A 16,258-nucleotide genomic window follows, 5' to 3' on the forward strand; every position below is an offset into this window, starting at 1 on the left:
GTAAAATAAGACAAATACTATAAAACTGGACAACATTTGAGAAACCCAAAGTATATTTTGTTTCTTACAGAGTTAATATACCTGATACTTCCTCATTTCCAGCATAAAGGCTTTGCTGCATGTACAGAATATGCCTAACTGGATTTAAAGGCAACTAGTAGGGCCTTTTCTTCACTCACACAACTAACATACAGCTCTTTAATTATTGTGTTTATTCCTCAGTTCATTTTTAATATGTGAAATATATATTCCTTTTTGTGCACATTGTTATTTGCATTATATTGTTAGATGAATGACCTTGTGTCCTGAACAATATTGAAGAGCAAGAGTAATGGCATTGACATTGCACTGGTATCTTCTAATCATATTTATAGAATTGTAGAATTTTAAGGGAAAAGGGGGAGTTTCCAGGCTCGCTCTTTTTTTATATAGAAAATTAAATGACTTGGATACCTTTTTGTTTTTGTTGTCGGAACCCCATCATATTAATTTATATGTGGCTAGTAAACTTGGTAGTGTTTTAAGACATATTAATGCTATTCTTGTTTTCCTTAAAAATAGGAAATATGAAGGGATCATTTGCAAGCATGAAAAGGAAAACCAGTTCAGGTGGGAGTAAGGTCTTCAAGGAAAGTGTACCCAAACCAGTGAAATCAGTGGTATGAATTGAACAGAATGTTTTGGTAAACTAGCTTCAACTGTATTTAAGGTTCCATGATTTCTGTTAAAAGTTGCTCTACATGCACCAAACATACTATTTTCTGTTGTTATAATAGAACAGATAGTGTTCTTGATTTATGGAGCCCATAGAAAATAATCTTTCAAACCACAAAATCTAATTGGCTCTAAAAACCATTTTATTCCATTTGTTTTATTATTTTTATCTTAATTTTTTATTCCATTATAGATACTTCAGTTCATAATTGAATAATGTTATACTGTGTATATGAGGTGTAGCTCCTTTCAGGTTAACTTTACTAAGATGTCATGACATAGAGGTAAAATCAAAAGGCAAAATTTTTATAAAGGAACAAATGGGCACCTAGCTGGCTCAATAGGTAGAGTATGTGACTCTCAGTCTTGGTCGGGGTCATGAGTTCAAGCCCATTGGACATAGAGCTTACTCAGAAAAAAAAAAAAATTCAATAGTCTGCCGAGGTGATTATTAGCATGGTTGATTTTCCTTTTTAAAAAAATATGTTTTCAAATTATAAACATGCATTTTTAACAACCAGAAGCAGTGAAGGGTTCATAATGGAAAATCTATAATCTTCTACTATAGTAATAATCCATTGAGAAAGTAGCTTTTAAATGTTTCTGGTTTTCCTTTTTAGGTTACCTCAGGTAACCTAAAACTCTGGGCTTTGTTTGTAACACCTATGTTAATTACATTTCTATTCCATCAATTATATGTAGTATCTTTTGACTTCCTGTTTTTATCCCTAACCATCATTTAGTATAGATGGTCCCTAACTTTTAGTGGGTTAATTTACTTTTTTTTTTTTTAATCTTATGACGGTGCGAAAGCAATATGCATTCTTTAGAAACTATACTTTAAATTTTGAATAATGATCTTTTCCTGGTTTAGTAGTATGCAGTATGATACTCCTCTTGTGATGCTGGGCAGTAAGAGTGAGCTGTAGCTCCCAGTTAGCCTTGTGATATGGGGGTAAATAATGATACAGTTAGAACCATTCTGTACACATGTAGCTATCCTGTTTTTTACTTTCAGTACAGGATTCGATAAATTACATGACGTATTCAGCACTTTATTATAAAATAGGCTAATCTGGGGCTCCTGGGAGGGTGGCTCAGTTGGTTAAGCATCTGCCTTCCACTCAGGTTGTGATCCGGGGGTAGGGATTAAGACCTGCCTCTGGCTACCTGCCCAGCAGGGAGATGGCTTCTCCCTCTCCCTCTGCCCTTGCTTGTGTGATCTCTCTCTTGCTCACTCAAATAAAGTCTTAAAAAATTTTTTTAAATAGACTAAACTAAGCTGTGGTATTAGGTATATTAAGTGTATTTTCAATTTATGATTCAGCTTACTATTTTATTGATACGTAACTCTAAGTTGAAGATCTACAGTGGAATTAGGTTGAGGGAGGGAGGTTACATGAATGAAAACATTGAGAAAGTAGGGTGACTTGGAGGGCAGGATATGTATAGGTAAGCAGCACCTACTCACTGGAGCAGAAATTGCTTTGGAACTGAAGTAGAGATAAGGAATAAGTAAACTGAAACAAGGAAATTTTATCTAGATTGGGGTAATAATTAGAAGGAGAAGATAGAAGGGAGAGACTGAAAGGAAGAAAGAAAAGTCAAAATGTAGTGAAAGATGAAGGCTGTAAACCTGAGGAGGGCAAGATAGGGAAAGAAGTGCAGTGTTGGGAGACACCCATGTAGGGAGTGCAACCGAAAACCTGGGCCCTAACTGGTAATCCTTTTAAAGCGCTCAAGTTGCTGTTCTGACCTTCTATCCCCAACTCTCTCAACTTAATTGAGTAGGTTAATACTTTTTTCACTGGGCCTTTCAGGAGCTTCTCCTCCCAGACATACTTCATTATATTCTTTATTACTAGCCATGGGTCCTAGATGATTTTTTCGTCATCTAGCAGTTCTTTTTTCCAATGCCTTTTTCCATTAAACTGTTCATGCTTTTATTTTCTGCTCTTTTGTGTACTTTCTACCACACTTACCACACTTAACAAAATGCTGCTTCCTGAATAGTTTGCTTCCTTAACCTTTTCCTTATTCTTTAATTCTCCCAATTTGGGTCTTGGCCTAAAAATTGCTAAAATTGGTCTGAAAATTCTGCAACCCTTCAAATTACAGGTAACAAAAAAAAAAAAAAAAAAAAAATGAGGTCTTTACTTGCCCAAAAGTAACCTGATGACTGACGTTGACTGTCAGATTGAGAATTTGGGTTTTCTATCCACTGTACTTCTTTCTTTCTTTTTTTTTTTAAGATTTTGTTTATTTGACACACACAGATCATGAGTAGGCAGGGTGGTGGGGTAAGCAGGCTCCCCACTGAGCAGAGATTTTTTTTTCCACATGCAAGGCTGGATCCCAGGACCCTGAGATCATGACCTGAGCTGAAGGCAGAGGCTTAACCCACTGAGCCACCCAGGCACCCCTTCTTATTTCATTCTTAAATGCATGTGTGTGTGTGTGTGTGTGTGTGAGAGAGAGAGAGAGAGAGAGATAAAAATGTGCTCATTCAGGAAACTTTAAAAAGTCCTAAAAAAACCCTAATTCTACTACCTCTTAGACTTTATCTGGAGTATTCTTTTTAATGTACTGTTTTTATTCAACTAAGCTAATCCTATATAATTATCAGTATTCAGCTTTGTAAAACTGATCATCACAGCTCTTTTAAAAAAACTTTCATGTAGGGGCGCCTGGGTGGCTCAGTGGGTTAAAGCCTCTGCCTTCGGCTCGGGTCATGATCTCGGGGTCCTGGGATCGAGCCCCGCGTTGGGCTCTCTGCTCAGCGAGGGGCCTGCTTCCTCCTCTCTCTCTGCCTGCCTCTCTGCCTGCTTGTGATCTCTGTCAACTAAATAAATAAAATCTTTAAAGAAAAAAAAAAACCTTTCATGTAAATATTTGAATCCTTAAAGATAGGCCATTGAGTAAGTTTCCCATATTTTACATATCAGTTACCCTATCAGATGTGTAGATTCTTTTCGATTACACATTATGCTTCAGGGTCTTCTGATTAAACAGGAGTACCACAAATGCTTTAATACAGCTTCCTCCTAAAATTCAACTGAAATATGACATATTTTAAAAAATAGAAATCAATAGGGTGGCCCAGTTGGCTGAGCATCTGCCTTCAGCTCAGGTCATGGGATTGAGCCCTGCATCTGGCTCCCTGCTCAGTGGGGAGTTTGCTGCTTCTGCCTACTGCTCCCCTGCTTGTGGCTGTCAAATAAGAAAATCTTTAAAAAAAAAAAAAAAGTATAGGAGTAACCTAGGCTATACTCTATTATAACTACTCTTACCATGGGAGGAGAATTACTCTTTTTTTTTAATATATTTTTAAAGATTTTGTTTATTTATTTGACAGACAAAGATCACAAGTAGGCAGAGAAAGAGGAGGAAGCAGGTTCCCTGCTGAGCAGAGAGCCTGATGTGGGGCTCGATCCCAGGACCCTGAGATCATGATCATGACCCGAGCCCAAGGCAGAGGGTTTGACCCACTAAACCACCCAGGCATCCAGGGAGGAGAATTACCCTTGAGAATTTAAAATAAGTCTTCAGACTGAGATACCAGTTATAAATTGAAAATGAAGATCAATTAAAATTCAGTATACTTGGATAATAGATTCCTAGTTTCTAAAATGCTGGGGCACCTGGGTGGCTCAGCGGGTTAAAGCCTCTGCCTTCGGCTCAGGTCAGGATCCCAGGGTCCTGGGATCGAGCCCCACATCAGGCTCTCTGTTCCACAGAAAGCCTGCTTCCTCCTCTCTCTCTCTCTCTGCCTGCCTCTCTGCCTGCTTATGATCTCTGTATGTCAAATAAATAAATAAAATCTTTAAAAAAAAAATAAAATGCTGACAGTAAGTCTCAGGGAAAAGGAGAAAACGATCCCCCACCCGCCCCCCAGCCAAGTACTCTCCATGCCCAGCATGGAGTCCAGTGTAGGGACTGAATTCATGACTGTGAGATCCAGACCTGAGCTGAGATCAAGAGTTGGACATTTGACTGACGAGCTACCCAGGTGCCCTGGCGGGATCCTTTCTTATAGAAACTCCATGATCTCAGGAAAAAGATGTTTGTTTTTTTTTAAGATTTTATTTATTTATTTTGACAGATCACAAGTAGAGAGGCAGGCAGAGAGAGGAAGGGAAGCAGGCTCCCTGCTGAGCAGAGAGCCCGATGTGGGACTTGATCCCAGGACTCTGGGATCATGACCCGAGCCGAAGGCAGAGGCTTTAACCCACTGAGCCACCCAGGTGCCACCAGGAAAAAGATGTTTTAAGGTATTCAGACATTTGAAGGTTTTCTTTCCTTTTTTTTTTTTTTTTTTAAGATTTTATTTATTTATTTGACAGAGAGAAATCACAAGTAGGCAGAGGCAGGCAGAGAGAGAGGAGGAAGCAGGCTCCCTGCTGAGCAGAAAGCCCGATGTGGGGCTCGAACCCAGGACCTGGGATCATGACCTGAGCCGAAGGCAGCGGCTTAACCCACTGAGCCACCCAGGCGCCCCATTTGAAGGTTTTCTAATGAGAAAGCAGGGTACCCTACACAGTGAACCTCAAAGTATGAACAAATTCAAGAATTACCAGATTTTTCTAAAAGGATTTTATTTGTCTATTTTAGAGAGTATACAAGAGTGGGGGGAGAAGAAGAGTGACACTCTCAAGCTGACTCTGCTCTGAGCATGGAGCCCACTGTGGGGCTTGATCTCAAGACCCTGAGACCATGACCTGAGCTGAAATTAAGAGTCCATCACTTAATTGACTGAGCCACTCAGGCACCCCAACAAGCACCAGATCTGTGAAAATTGCCCCAATGCTAATGACCAAGACCAAAATAAGAAAATCTGAAAATACAACTGCTTTCAAAAATAAGGTCTTATGTCCATGAGAAAAGTACAGAATGCTTTAAAAAGTAGATTTGGGGGCACCTGGGTAGCTCAGTCAGTTAAGGGACTGCCTTCGGCTCAAGTCATGATTCCAGGATCCTGGGATTGAGTACCACATCAGGCTCCTTGCTCAGCAGGCGCCTGCTTCTCCCTCTCCCCCCTGCCTGCTGCTCCCCCTGCTTGTACTCTCTGTGTCAAATAAATAAATAAAATGTTTTTTAAAAAGTAGATTTTGTAAGTTACTTAATAATATAGATTCAATAAAATAATAAAGGTTTTAATAAAATAAAGATTTTGTTTATTTGACAGGTCACAAGTAGGCAGAGAGGCAGGCAGAGAGAGAGGGGAAGCATGCTTCCTCCTGGTTCTCTCTGCCTGCCTCTCTGCCTACTTGTGATCTCTGTCAAATAAATAAAATCTTAAAAAAAAAAAAGATTTGAAGTTTAAGAAGTACAACAATAAAGGGGCACCTGGGTGACTCAGTCTTAAGCATCCAGCTCTTTATTTCCACTCAGCTCGTGGTCTCAGGGTCATGAGATTGAGCCCCTTATCAGGTTCTGAGCTCTGGGACGACTCTGCTTGAGATTCACTGCCTTTCCCTCTGCCCCTCTCCCGACTCTCATGCATGCAGTCTCTCTTTAGAAAAATAAAGCTTTAGGAAAAGAAAGTAGGTAAAATAAAATTTAAAAATACAAGATGTTTAAAACTACAGAATCACTTCAGAAGGTCCAACATCTAATAGGAACTTTTTTTTCAAAGATTTTATTTACTTATTTTAGAGATAGATAGTGCGAGCTGGGGAAGGAGCTGAGGGAGAGGGAGAGAGAATCTCAAGCAGACTACATACAGAGCCCCATGCAGGGCTCAGCCTCACTACCCTGAGGTCATGACCTAAGCTGAAATCTAGAGTTGGTTGCTTAACTGAGCCACCCAGACACCTCTAATAGGAACTTAAAATGGAATGAGGCAAAGTATTAATCAGGGACATTTAAGGACACTACTCTGAGAGAGACTGTTGAGTCCCAACATAATGGAAAAAGACCCACAGTGAGGCATGTTTTGTTTCGAAAGATTAGGAGAATGAGACAACCCAAAAAATGGAATTGGGAGTTGGGAAATAGCTCCCTTAAATGAATGGGGGTTAAGAATATCCTCAAGTTTCTCAACAGTGATATGGGAAGGTAGATCAATGAAGCGGTAATTAGATTTTGAATGAAAAATTTCTAAATTATGTTCCCAGCTGAGGTGTCAGTGTAGGCTAAAGATAATTTTCATATATTCAAGTCTGAAAACATTTGTGTCTTTTATTATCTTTTTCTTGGTAAGCACCTGAATGATACACTCACCAAAATGGTGGAATAAGCCATGCAAAAGAAAGATATGAGATACAGGATAGGAGCTGGTTATTTCTGGAATGAGTGAAGAGAAATGCAGAATGCCAGTTGTGCAGCAGGCTTGAGCAGCCATTCCAATACATAGAAGATCCACCAGAAAGATGAAATAATCTGGAGAAGATCAGCAAAATGAAAGGAACTGATAGATTTTTCTAATATATTTTGCCATGTGTGAAATTACATTGGAATTAATTAGAGTACAAGGAATAAATTGATAATAGTGGGTACGGAAAGCTAATCCAAAAAATGTGGGGCACTGCAGTGGCTCAGTCAGTTGAGTGTCCGACTCTTGATTTCAGCTCAGATCATGATCTTTGTCTCCCGGGATTGGGCCCCCAGTTGGGTTCTGTGCTCAGTGGGGAGTCTGCTTCAGAATTCTCCTTCTCCCTCTGCTGTTCCCCCTGATTGCTCGCACATGCTCTCTCTCTAAAATAGTTTTTTTTTTTTCCCTTAAGATTTTGGTTATTTATTTGACAGCGAGAGAGGGAACACAAGCAGGGGGAGTGGGAGATAGAGGGAGAAGCAGGCTCCTTGCTGAGCAGGGAGCCTGATGTTGGGGCTCCATCCCAGGATGCTGGGATCATGACCTGAGCTGAAGGCAGATGCTTAATGACTGAGCCACCCAGGCGCCCCTAAAATGAGTCTTAGAAAAAAGATGTAATTGTTGTAGGAAAACAAAGGTGTAAAAAACTTTCAAAGTATGCTCATTTAGCAGACAATAACCACGGTCATAATATAAACTATTTTACCAGACTTGCCGAATACTAAGGAAGAATATAAGGGGGATGGATGATATGAGAGAGCCAAGAACTTGTCTAGCTTTAAAGTATGTTTTAAGTCAACAAATACAAATATAGTAGTGTAAGCATATTATTTTGAAAAATTTGCCTTTAAAGAATGAAGGGGGGGGGGCACCTGGATGGCTCAGTGGGTTAAGCCTCTGCCTTCGGCTCAGGTCATGATCTCAGGGTCCTGGGATCCAGCTCGTCATTGGGCCCTCTGCTCAGCAGGGAGCCTGCTTCTCCTTCTGCCTCTCTGCCTACTTGTGATCTCTGTCAAATAAATAAATAAAATCTTTTACAAACTAAATAAAAAATAATGAAATGAGAAATGTGTCAAAATATGTTGTCCTATGTGTTTTTAACAGAATTGCTGAGGTGTAATTCACATACCATACATGTCATTTGCCCATTTAAAATGTACGATTCAAGGATGCCTGAGTGGCTCAGTCATTTAAGCTTCTGCCTTCAGCTCAGGCCATGATCCTGGGGTCCTGGGATCGAGACCAACATCGGACTCTCTACCCAGCAGGGAGCCTGCTTCTCCCTCTCCCTCTGCTGTTCCCCTTGCTTGTGCTTTCTTGCTCTCTCTGTCAAATAAATAAAACAATAAAAATAAAATGTACAGTTCAGTGGCTTTTAGTATAATCACAGAGTTGTACATCTTTAAGCTCAATTTTAATTATTTTCATTACTCCAAAACAAAAATATGCAACCTTTACTAGTCATGTATTTTTTATCAAAAATAATTCTTTAGTAACAGTTGACTTAAAATCTATACATATTACTTTGATAAAATGAAAAATTCCAATTGTATGTATTTCAGATTATTTTCTTAATTAAGGACAATCTGCAAGAGCACGGTTGGGTTAGTCATTGGGGCATGTGACTCTTCATTTTGGGGTTATGAGTTTGATCCCCATATTGGGTGTAAAGATTACACAGTTGGTAGAACATCTGACTCTTGGTTTCACGTCAGGCTATGCTCTCAGGGTCATGAGATTGAGCCCTGTGTCAGGCTCCATGCTCAACACAGAGTCTGCTTGGTACTCGCTCTCTAACCCCCCTCCCCATGCTCATTGTGCTCACTCTCTTATGAAATATTTTTTTTTTTTTTAGATTTTATTTATTTATTTGACAGATCACAAGTAGGCAGAGAGGCAGGCAGAGAGAGAGAGAGAGGGAAGCAGGCTCCCTGCTGAGCAGAGAGCCCGATGCGGGGCTCAATCCCAGGACCCTGGGATCATGACCTGAGCCGAAGGCAGAGGCTTTAACCCACTGAGCCACTCAGGTGCCCCTCTTCTGAAATAAATCTTTAAAGACTTTTTTTTTTTTTTTTTTCGACAGAGATCACAATTAGGCAGAGAGGCAGGCAGAGAGAGAGGTGGAAGCAGCTCCCTGCTGAGCAGAGAGTCTGATGTGGGGCTCCATCCCAGGACCCTGAGATCATAACCTGAGCCAAAGGCAAAGGCCTAACCCAGTGAGCCACCCAGGTGCCCCTCTGAAATAAATCTCAAATAAAAGTAAATTTTAAAAAGGACTATCTGCAGGGGTTTGCTTTATTGCTAAAATACTTTCCTATGATCTTGTACTAATATTACCACTAACATCCATGAAAGGATCACCCCACTCTTTGTGAAAAGTAAGCATTTAAAAAATACTACTGTTGGAGCGCCTGGGTGGTTCAGTGGGTTAAGCCTCTGCCTTCAGCTCAGGTCATGATCTCAGGGTCCTGGGATCAAGCCCCAAGTCAGGCTCTCTGCTCAGCGGGGAGCCTGCTTCCCCCTCTTCCTCTGTCTGCCTCTCTACTTGTGATCTCTCTCTGTCAAGTAAATAAAATCTTTAAAAAAAAAAAAAAATTCTACTGTCAGGCTCCCTGCTCTGCCTCTCTTTATCCCTCTCCCTCTGCCTATCTTTCTCTATGTCAAATAAATAAAATCTTGAAAAAAAAAATACTGAAGGTGCAAGTAATGTGGGTTTGTTTTTAAGATATACTGTGGTTGGGCATCATTTCAAGCGTTAATTTACATTGGTATTCCTCTTTTTTTTAGCTCCCTTCACTTGAATTTTGAAGTCTTGATTTTTTCTTAAAAGTTAAGATACTTCTAGGGCGCCTAGGTGGCTCAGTGGGTTAAAGCCTCTGCCTTGGGCTCGGGTCATGATCCCATGGTGCTGGAATCAAGACCAGCATCGGGCTCTCTGCTCAGCAGGGAGTCTGTTTCCCTTCCTCTCTCTCGGCCTGCTTCTCTGCCTACTTGTGATCTCTGTCAAATAAATAAAAATCTTTAAAAAAAAAGTTAAAATACTTCTTTAAGAATAATCTTAACATTGTTTTTTTAAAGCAGAATGGGAGTTAATATTGGGTTTTTACTTTATATCAGATGGTATTTTGTTTCCTTTTTAAAGATTTTTTTTTTTTAAGATTTTATTTATTTATTTGACAGAGAGAGATCACAAGTAGACAGAGAGGCAGGCAGAGAGAGAGGGAAGCAGGCTCCCTGCTGAGCAGAGAGCCCGATGCGGGACTCGATCCCAGGACCCTGAGATCATGACCTGAGTTGAAGGGAGCGGCTTAACCCACTGAGCCACCCAGGCGCCCCCTTTTAAAGATTTTATTCATTTATTTGTCAGAGAGAGAACGCACAAGCAGGGGGAGCGGGATGCAGAGGGAGAAGCAGGCTCCTTGCTGAGAAAGGAGCCCAGTGTGGGACTCCATCCCAGACCCTAGCATCATGACCCGAACCGAAGGCAGAAGTTTAACAACCGACTAAGCCACCCAGACGTCCTCAGGTAGCATTTTAGATACTATTGTATTATCTCTCTGAATACTTCAAAACAAACGGAATACTTTTTAAATGCTCTTTATTTTACAATTGAAGAAACAGGATGAGTAGCTGACAAGGACTCAATGTATAGTAACCCAACCAAATCAGATACCATACTTAGTCCTATGTTCCGACTATTTTATCATCCTGTTAAGAGATACCTTAGTTATTTTCAAAACTATATTAAATATCTGATTTCTCTTTTTAGCATTTCTTTTTTTTTTTAAGATTTTATTTATTTGACAGAGATTACAAGTAGGCAGAGAGAGAGAGAGGAGGAAGAAGGCTCCCTGCTGAGCAGAGAGCCTGATGCGGGGCTCGATCCCAGGACCCTGGGACCACGACCCGAGCTGAAGGCAGAGGCTTTAACCCACTGAGCCACCCAGGTGCCCCTCTTTTTAGCATTTCAGTGCTGACTTCTGATAAGAGCTAAAATGGATTGGCATATTTATCCCTTCATTTCTCCTCAAAGACCACATTTAAAGGAATACAAGGAGGGTGCTTGCGTGGCTCAGTTGGTAAAGCATCTGCCTTTGGCTCAGGTCATGATGCCGGGTTCCTGGGATCAACCCACATATCAGGCTCTCTGCCTACCAGGGAGTCTGCTTTTCCCTCTATCCTCTCCCTCTCTACCAAACAAATAGAATCTTTAAAAAAAATAAAGGGGGCACCTGGGTGGCTCAGTGGGTTAAAGCCTCTGCCTTTGGCTCAGGTCATGATCTCAGGGTCCTGGGATCCAGCCTCACATGGGGCTCTCTGCTCAGCAGGGAGCCTGCTTCCCCCCATTTCTCTCTGCCTGCCTCTCTGCCTACTTGTGATCTCTCTCTGTCAAATAAATAAATAAAATCTTTTTAAAAAATAACAAAAAGGATTACATGGTAATTATACATATAAACTGATAATAATGAAGAAAATAAGATAGACTCAACAGTGGATAAAGCAAAGTCCTGCAAAGTAGGAACCAATGGGTGTGAAGTAATACTACATATGGGAAAAGCCACAGCTTAGCTAGAATGCAGAGAGCTTTGAACTATGGAGGATGATGGACCTTGAAGGAGCAAGGTATTGTGTGAAGATATAAGTTGGATAAAGGCTTTAAATGGGAATTAAATGAAAATGAGGATATATAACTTTATTTTTTTTAAGATTTTATTTATTTATTTGACAGAGATCACAAGTAGGCATCAAGGCCGGCAGAGATAGAGGAGAGAGAAGGCTCCCCGCGGAACATAGAGCCCAATGTGGGGCCCGATCCCAGAACCCTGGGATCATGACCCAAGCCAAAGGGAGACACTGAACCCCCCGTGCCACCCAGGTGTCCCAATTATCTTTTTTTTTTTTTTTTTAATTTAAACTTTACTTAGTTAACATTACTTTTTTTTTAAGATTTTTTTTTTAAAGATTTTATTTATTTGACAGACAGAGATCACAAGTAGGCAGAGAGGCAGACAGACAGAGAGGTGGAAGCAGGCTCCCCGCAGAGCAGAGAGCCTGATGTGGGGCTCGATCCCAGGACACCGGGACCATGACCTGAGCCGAAGGCAGAGGCTTTAACCCACTGAGCCACCCAGGTGCCCCTAAGATTTTTTTTTTAATTTAAGAGAAGGAGCATGAGCTGGGCAGGGAGAGTGGGGCAGAGGGAATGGGAGAAGCAAGCTCTCCACTGAGCAGGGTGCCCCTGCCCAGAATGATTATCTTGTTTCGTTTCGTTTCTTTTTTTTTTTTTTTAAGATTTTATTTGAGACAGAGCACAGAGGAAGAGTAAGGGGGAGAAATAGACTTGCCACAGAGCAGAGACCCTGATATGGGCCTCAGTCCCAGGACCCCAAGATCATGATCTGTGCCGAAGGTAACTGCTCAACTGGCTAAACCACCCAGGTGCCCCCTGAAAGATTATCTTAAAGGAAAGCCTGGCAGGATGCTTGGGTGGCTCAATCATTAAGCATCTGCCTTTGGCTCAGGTCATGATCTCAGGGTCCTGGGATCAAGCACTGTTATCAAGCTCCCTGCTCAGCAGGAAGCCTGCTTCTCCCTCTCCTATTCCCCCAGTGTCTCTCTCTGTCAAATAAATTAAAAAAAAAAAAAAAAAAAACTCCTTAAAAAAAAAAAAGACTGACAGTCCATAACTACAGTCACAGTACTCTTAATCATCATGCAGTGCCTCACTATTAACCATGTACAGAAAACTAAGATAAAAATTAGAGGAAAGCCTGCACCATGAAAGAGAAACCAGTGTTTAAAAAAAAAAAAAAAACCAACCTGGAGGAAATAACATAGGGAACAGAAGAGTGGTTAAAACAAATCTAGTTAAGAATTCATTGCACCCATCCAAAAAGAAAAAGATGCTGTGAAAAAGGAACTTAGAATAACAAAGAGCTCTAAAAAATTTTAATGCATACATAGTTCAAAAAGTAAGTTTGATTTCCCCCCAGTTTTAAGAGACACCCAAAGCATTCCTTTTTTTTTTTTTTAAGATTTTATTTATTTATTTGACATACAGAGATCACAAGTAGGCAGAGCAGCAGGCAGAGAGAGAGGGGGAAGCAGGCTCCCTGCTGAGCAGAGAGCCCGATGTGGGGCTCGATCACAGGACCCTGGGATCATGACCCGAGCCGAAGGCAGAGGCTTAACCCACTGAGCCACCCAGGCGCCCCTCCTTTTTTTTTTTTTTTTTTAAAGCATTCCTTTTAATACTGATAAGACCACCACCATCTGTCACCAACTTTATCACAACTGCCCAAGAAACTGATCCCAATAAGGAAGCTATAATCATAACTTATTAACCAACCTCTAAAACTTCCCAAGGATAATCTCATCATGCTTCTTGTCTTGGTTTACCCCATTCACCCAGTTCAAGACTTTTTTTTTAAAGATTTTTATTTATTAGCACAAGCAGGGGGAGTGGCAAGCAGAGGGAGAAGCAATCTCCCGCTGAGCAAGGAGCCTGATTTGGGGCTTGATCCCAGAACCCTGAGATCATGACCTGAGCTGAGGGCAGACACTTAACCAACTGAGCCACCAAGGCATCCCCAGTTCAAGACTCTTAAAGTTATTTGATGACATCTAGACTTTTAACCCTATGAAGCTATTTTCTGATCTGTCCCAATCTTACTAACTAGCCCTCTCCACCTCCTTTCACCATGCCCTAATTCATAGAATTCTCAGAAGCAAAATTGGTTCTTGATTACTTCCTGAGACCACTGTTTTTCTTGGAGTCTCCTCAATTAGTGGTTATACTTCAAAAAAAAAATTATTATTATTATTTTAAGATTTTATTTATTTGACAGAGAGAGATCACAAGTAGACGGAGAGGCAGGCAGAGAGAGAGAGGGAAGCAGGCTCCCTGCTGAGCAGAGAGCCCGATGCGGGACTCGATCCCAGGACCCTGAGATCATGACCTGATCCGAAGGCAGCGGCTTAACCCACTGAGCCACCCAGGCGCCCCCCAAAAATTTATTTCTTTAAGTAGGCTCTGCACCCAAAATAGGACTTGAACTCACCACCCCAGATCAAGAGTTGTTGCTCAAACAACAACAACAACAACAAATCCACAAAAACAAAAACAAGCAAAAAAAAAAAACCAACCAAAAAACAAAAACCCAGTTCTGTGCTCTACTGACTGAGCCAACCAGGCACCATCTGGACCTAGGGTTTTCTCTTTTGGAAGATTTTTAGATACAAATTTGATGTCTTTAATGGATATAGAACTCTTCAGATTGTCTCCTGAGTGTGTTTTGTTGATTTCAGGAAGGAAGTAGTCCATTTCATCTAAGGTGTTGAATTTATGGTTATAGAGATTTCTGTAGTATTCCCTTATTATTCTTTTAATGTCTGTGGGATTTCTAGTGGTATTTCCTGTTTTGTTCCTGGTATTGGTAATTTATTTCTTATCCATTTTTTCCTTAGTCATTCTGGCTAGAGCTTTATCAGTCTTATTGCTTAATTAGACCAGTTTTTGGCTCTATTTATTTTTCTGCTTTTTTATTTTTACTTTCATTACTTTCCCTTTAATCTTGCTACTTACTTTTGTTTGCTTTGGGTTTAATTCGCTTAGTTTTCTTAAGGTGAAGGCTTAAATTACTGATTTTAGATCTTTCTTTTTCTTAATATAAACATTTAATGCTATGGGTGCTGTAAATTTTCCTCTAAGCACTGCTTTAGATGTATCTCATAGATTTTGCTGTGTTATATTTTCATTTCCTTTCAGACTAAATTGTTTTTTAAATTCTCTCGAGACCTCCTCTTCGGTAGGGATTCCATGTGTACTAGGAAGGAATATATAATCTGACTTTTTTGGGTAGAATATTCTGAATGTCGTGTCAGGTTGATTGGTAATGTTGCTCAGATCATCTCTATCCTTACTAATTTTCTGCCTATTTGTCAATTACTGAGAGCATAATGTTAAGTCTTAAGTTATACTTATAGATGTATATGTTTTTATTTTCATATCTATTTTTGCCTTGTATATATATATATATATTTTTTAAAGATTTTTATTTATTTATTTGACAGACAGAGATCACAAGTAGGCAGAGAGGCAGGCAGAGAGAGAGGAGGAAGCAGGCTCCATGCTGAGCAGAGAGCCCGATGCGGGGCTCGATCCCAGGACCCTGAGATCATGACCCGAGCCGAAGGCAGCGGCTCAACCCACTGAGCCACCCAGGCGCCCATTGCCTTGTATATATTGAAGTCTAGTTGTTTTAGGTGCATGTAAATTTAGGATTGTCCTTTGTGGAGAATTGATATCTGTCATTTTCTAATATCCCTCTTTGTCTCTGATAGTATTCCTAGTTCTTGTCTATTTATCTGAAATTACATACTCCCGCTCTCTTTTGGCTAGTGTTTGCATGATATATCTATCTACCCTTTTACTTTTAACACGTCTGTCTTTATATTTAAAATGGATTTCTTAGGGGGCACCTGGTGGCTCAGTCATTAAGCGTCTGCCTTTGGCTCAGGTCATGATCCCAGTGTCCTGGGATCGAGCCCCACATCAGGTTCCCTGCTCTGTGGGAAGCCTGCTTCTCCCTTTGCTGCTTCCCCTGCTTGTATTCCCTCTCTCACTGTCTCTCTCTCTGTAAAATAAATAAATAAAATCTTTAAAAAAGTAAAAATAAAATGGATTTCTTATAATTAGCATATATAGAGTTGGATCTTGCTTTTTAAACCACTCTAACAGTCTCTTTATTTTTTAATTTTTTAAGGATTTTGTTTATATATATATATATATATATATATATATATATATATATATATATTAAGGTTTTATTTATTTATTTGACAGAGAGAGAGAGAGTGAGAGAGGGAACAGGAGTATGGGTAGTGGGAGAGGGAGAAGCAGGCTTCCCACTGAGCAGGGAGCCCGATGCGGGGCTCAATCCCAGGACACTGAGATCATGACCTGAGCCGAAGAAAAATGCTTTAACAACTGAGCCACCCAGGTGCCCCAAAGATTTTGTTTTTAAAGTAATCTCTACACTCCCTGTGGCACTTGAACCCACAACTCCGAGATCAACAGTCACATGCTGCACTGACTGAGCCAGTCAGGCGCTGCTACACCCTCACCTCTTTTCAAAGATTTTATTTGCAATCTCTGTCTTTTAATTTGTATATTTAGGCCATTTACATCTAAAATGATCATTGATGTGGTTGATTTAAAATTCCCAGCAG

The sequence above is a fragment of the Lutra lutra genome, chromosome 2 (assembly GCF_902655055.1).
Source record: "Lutra lutra chromosome 2, mLutLut1.2, whole genome shotgun sequence".
Lineage (NCBI taxonomy): Eukaryota > Metazoa > Chordata > Mammalia > Carnivora > Mustelidae > Lutra > Lutra lutra.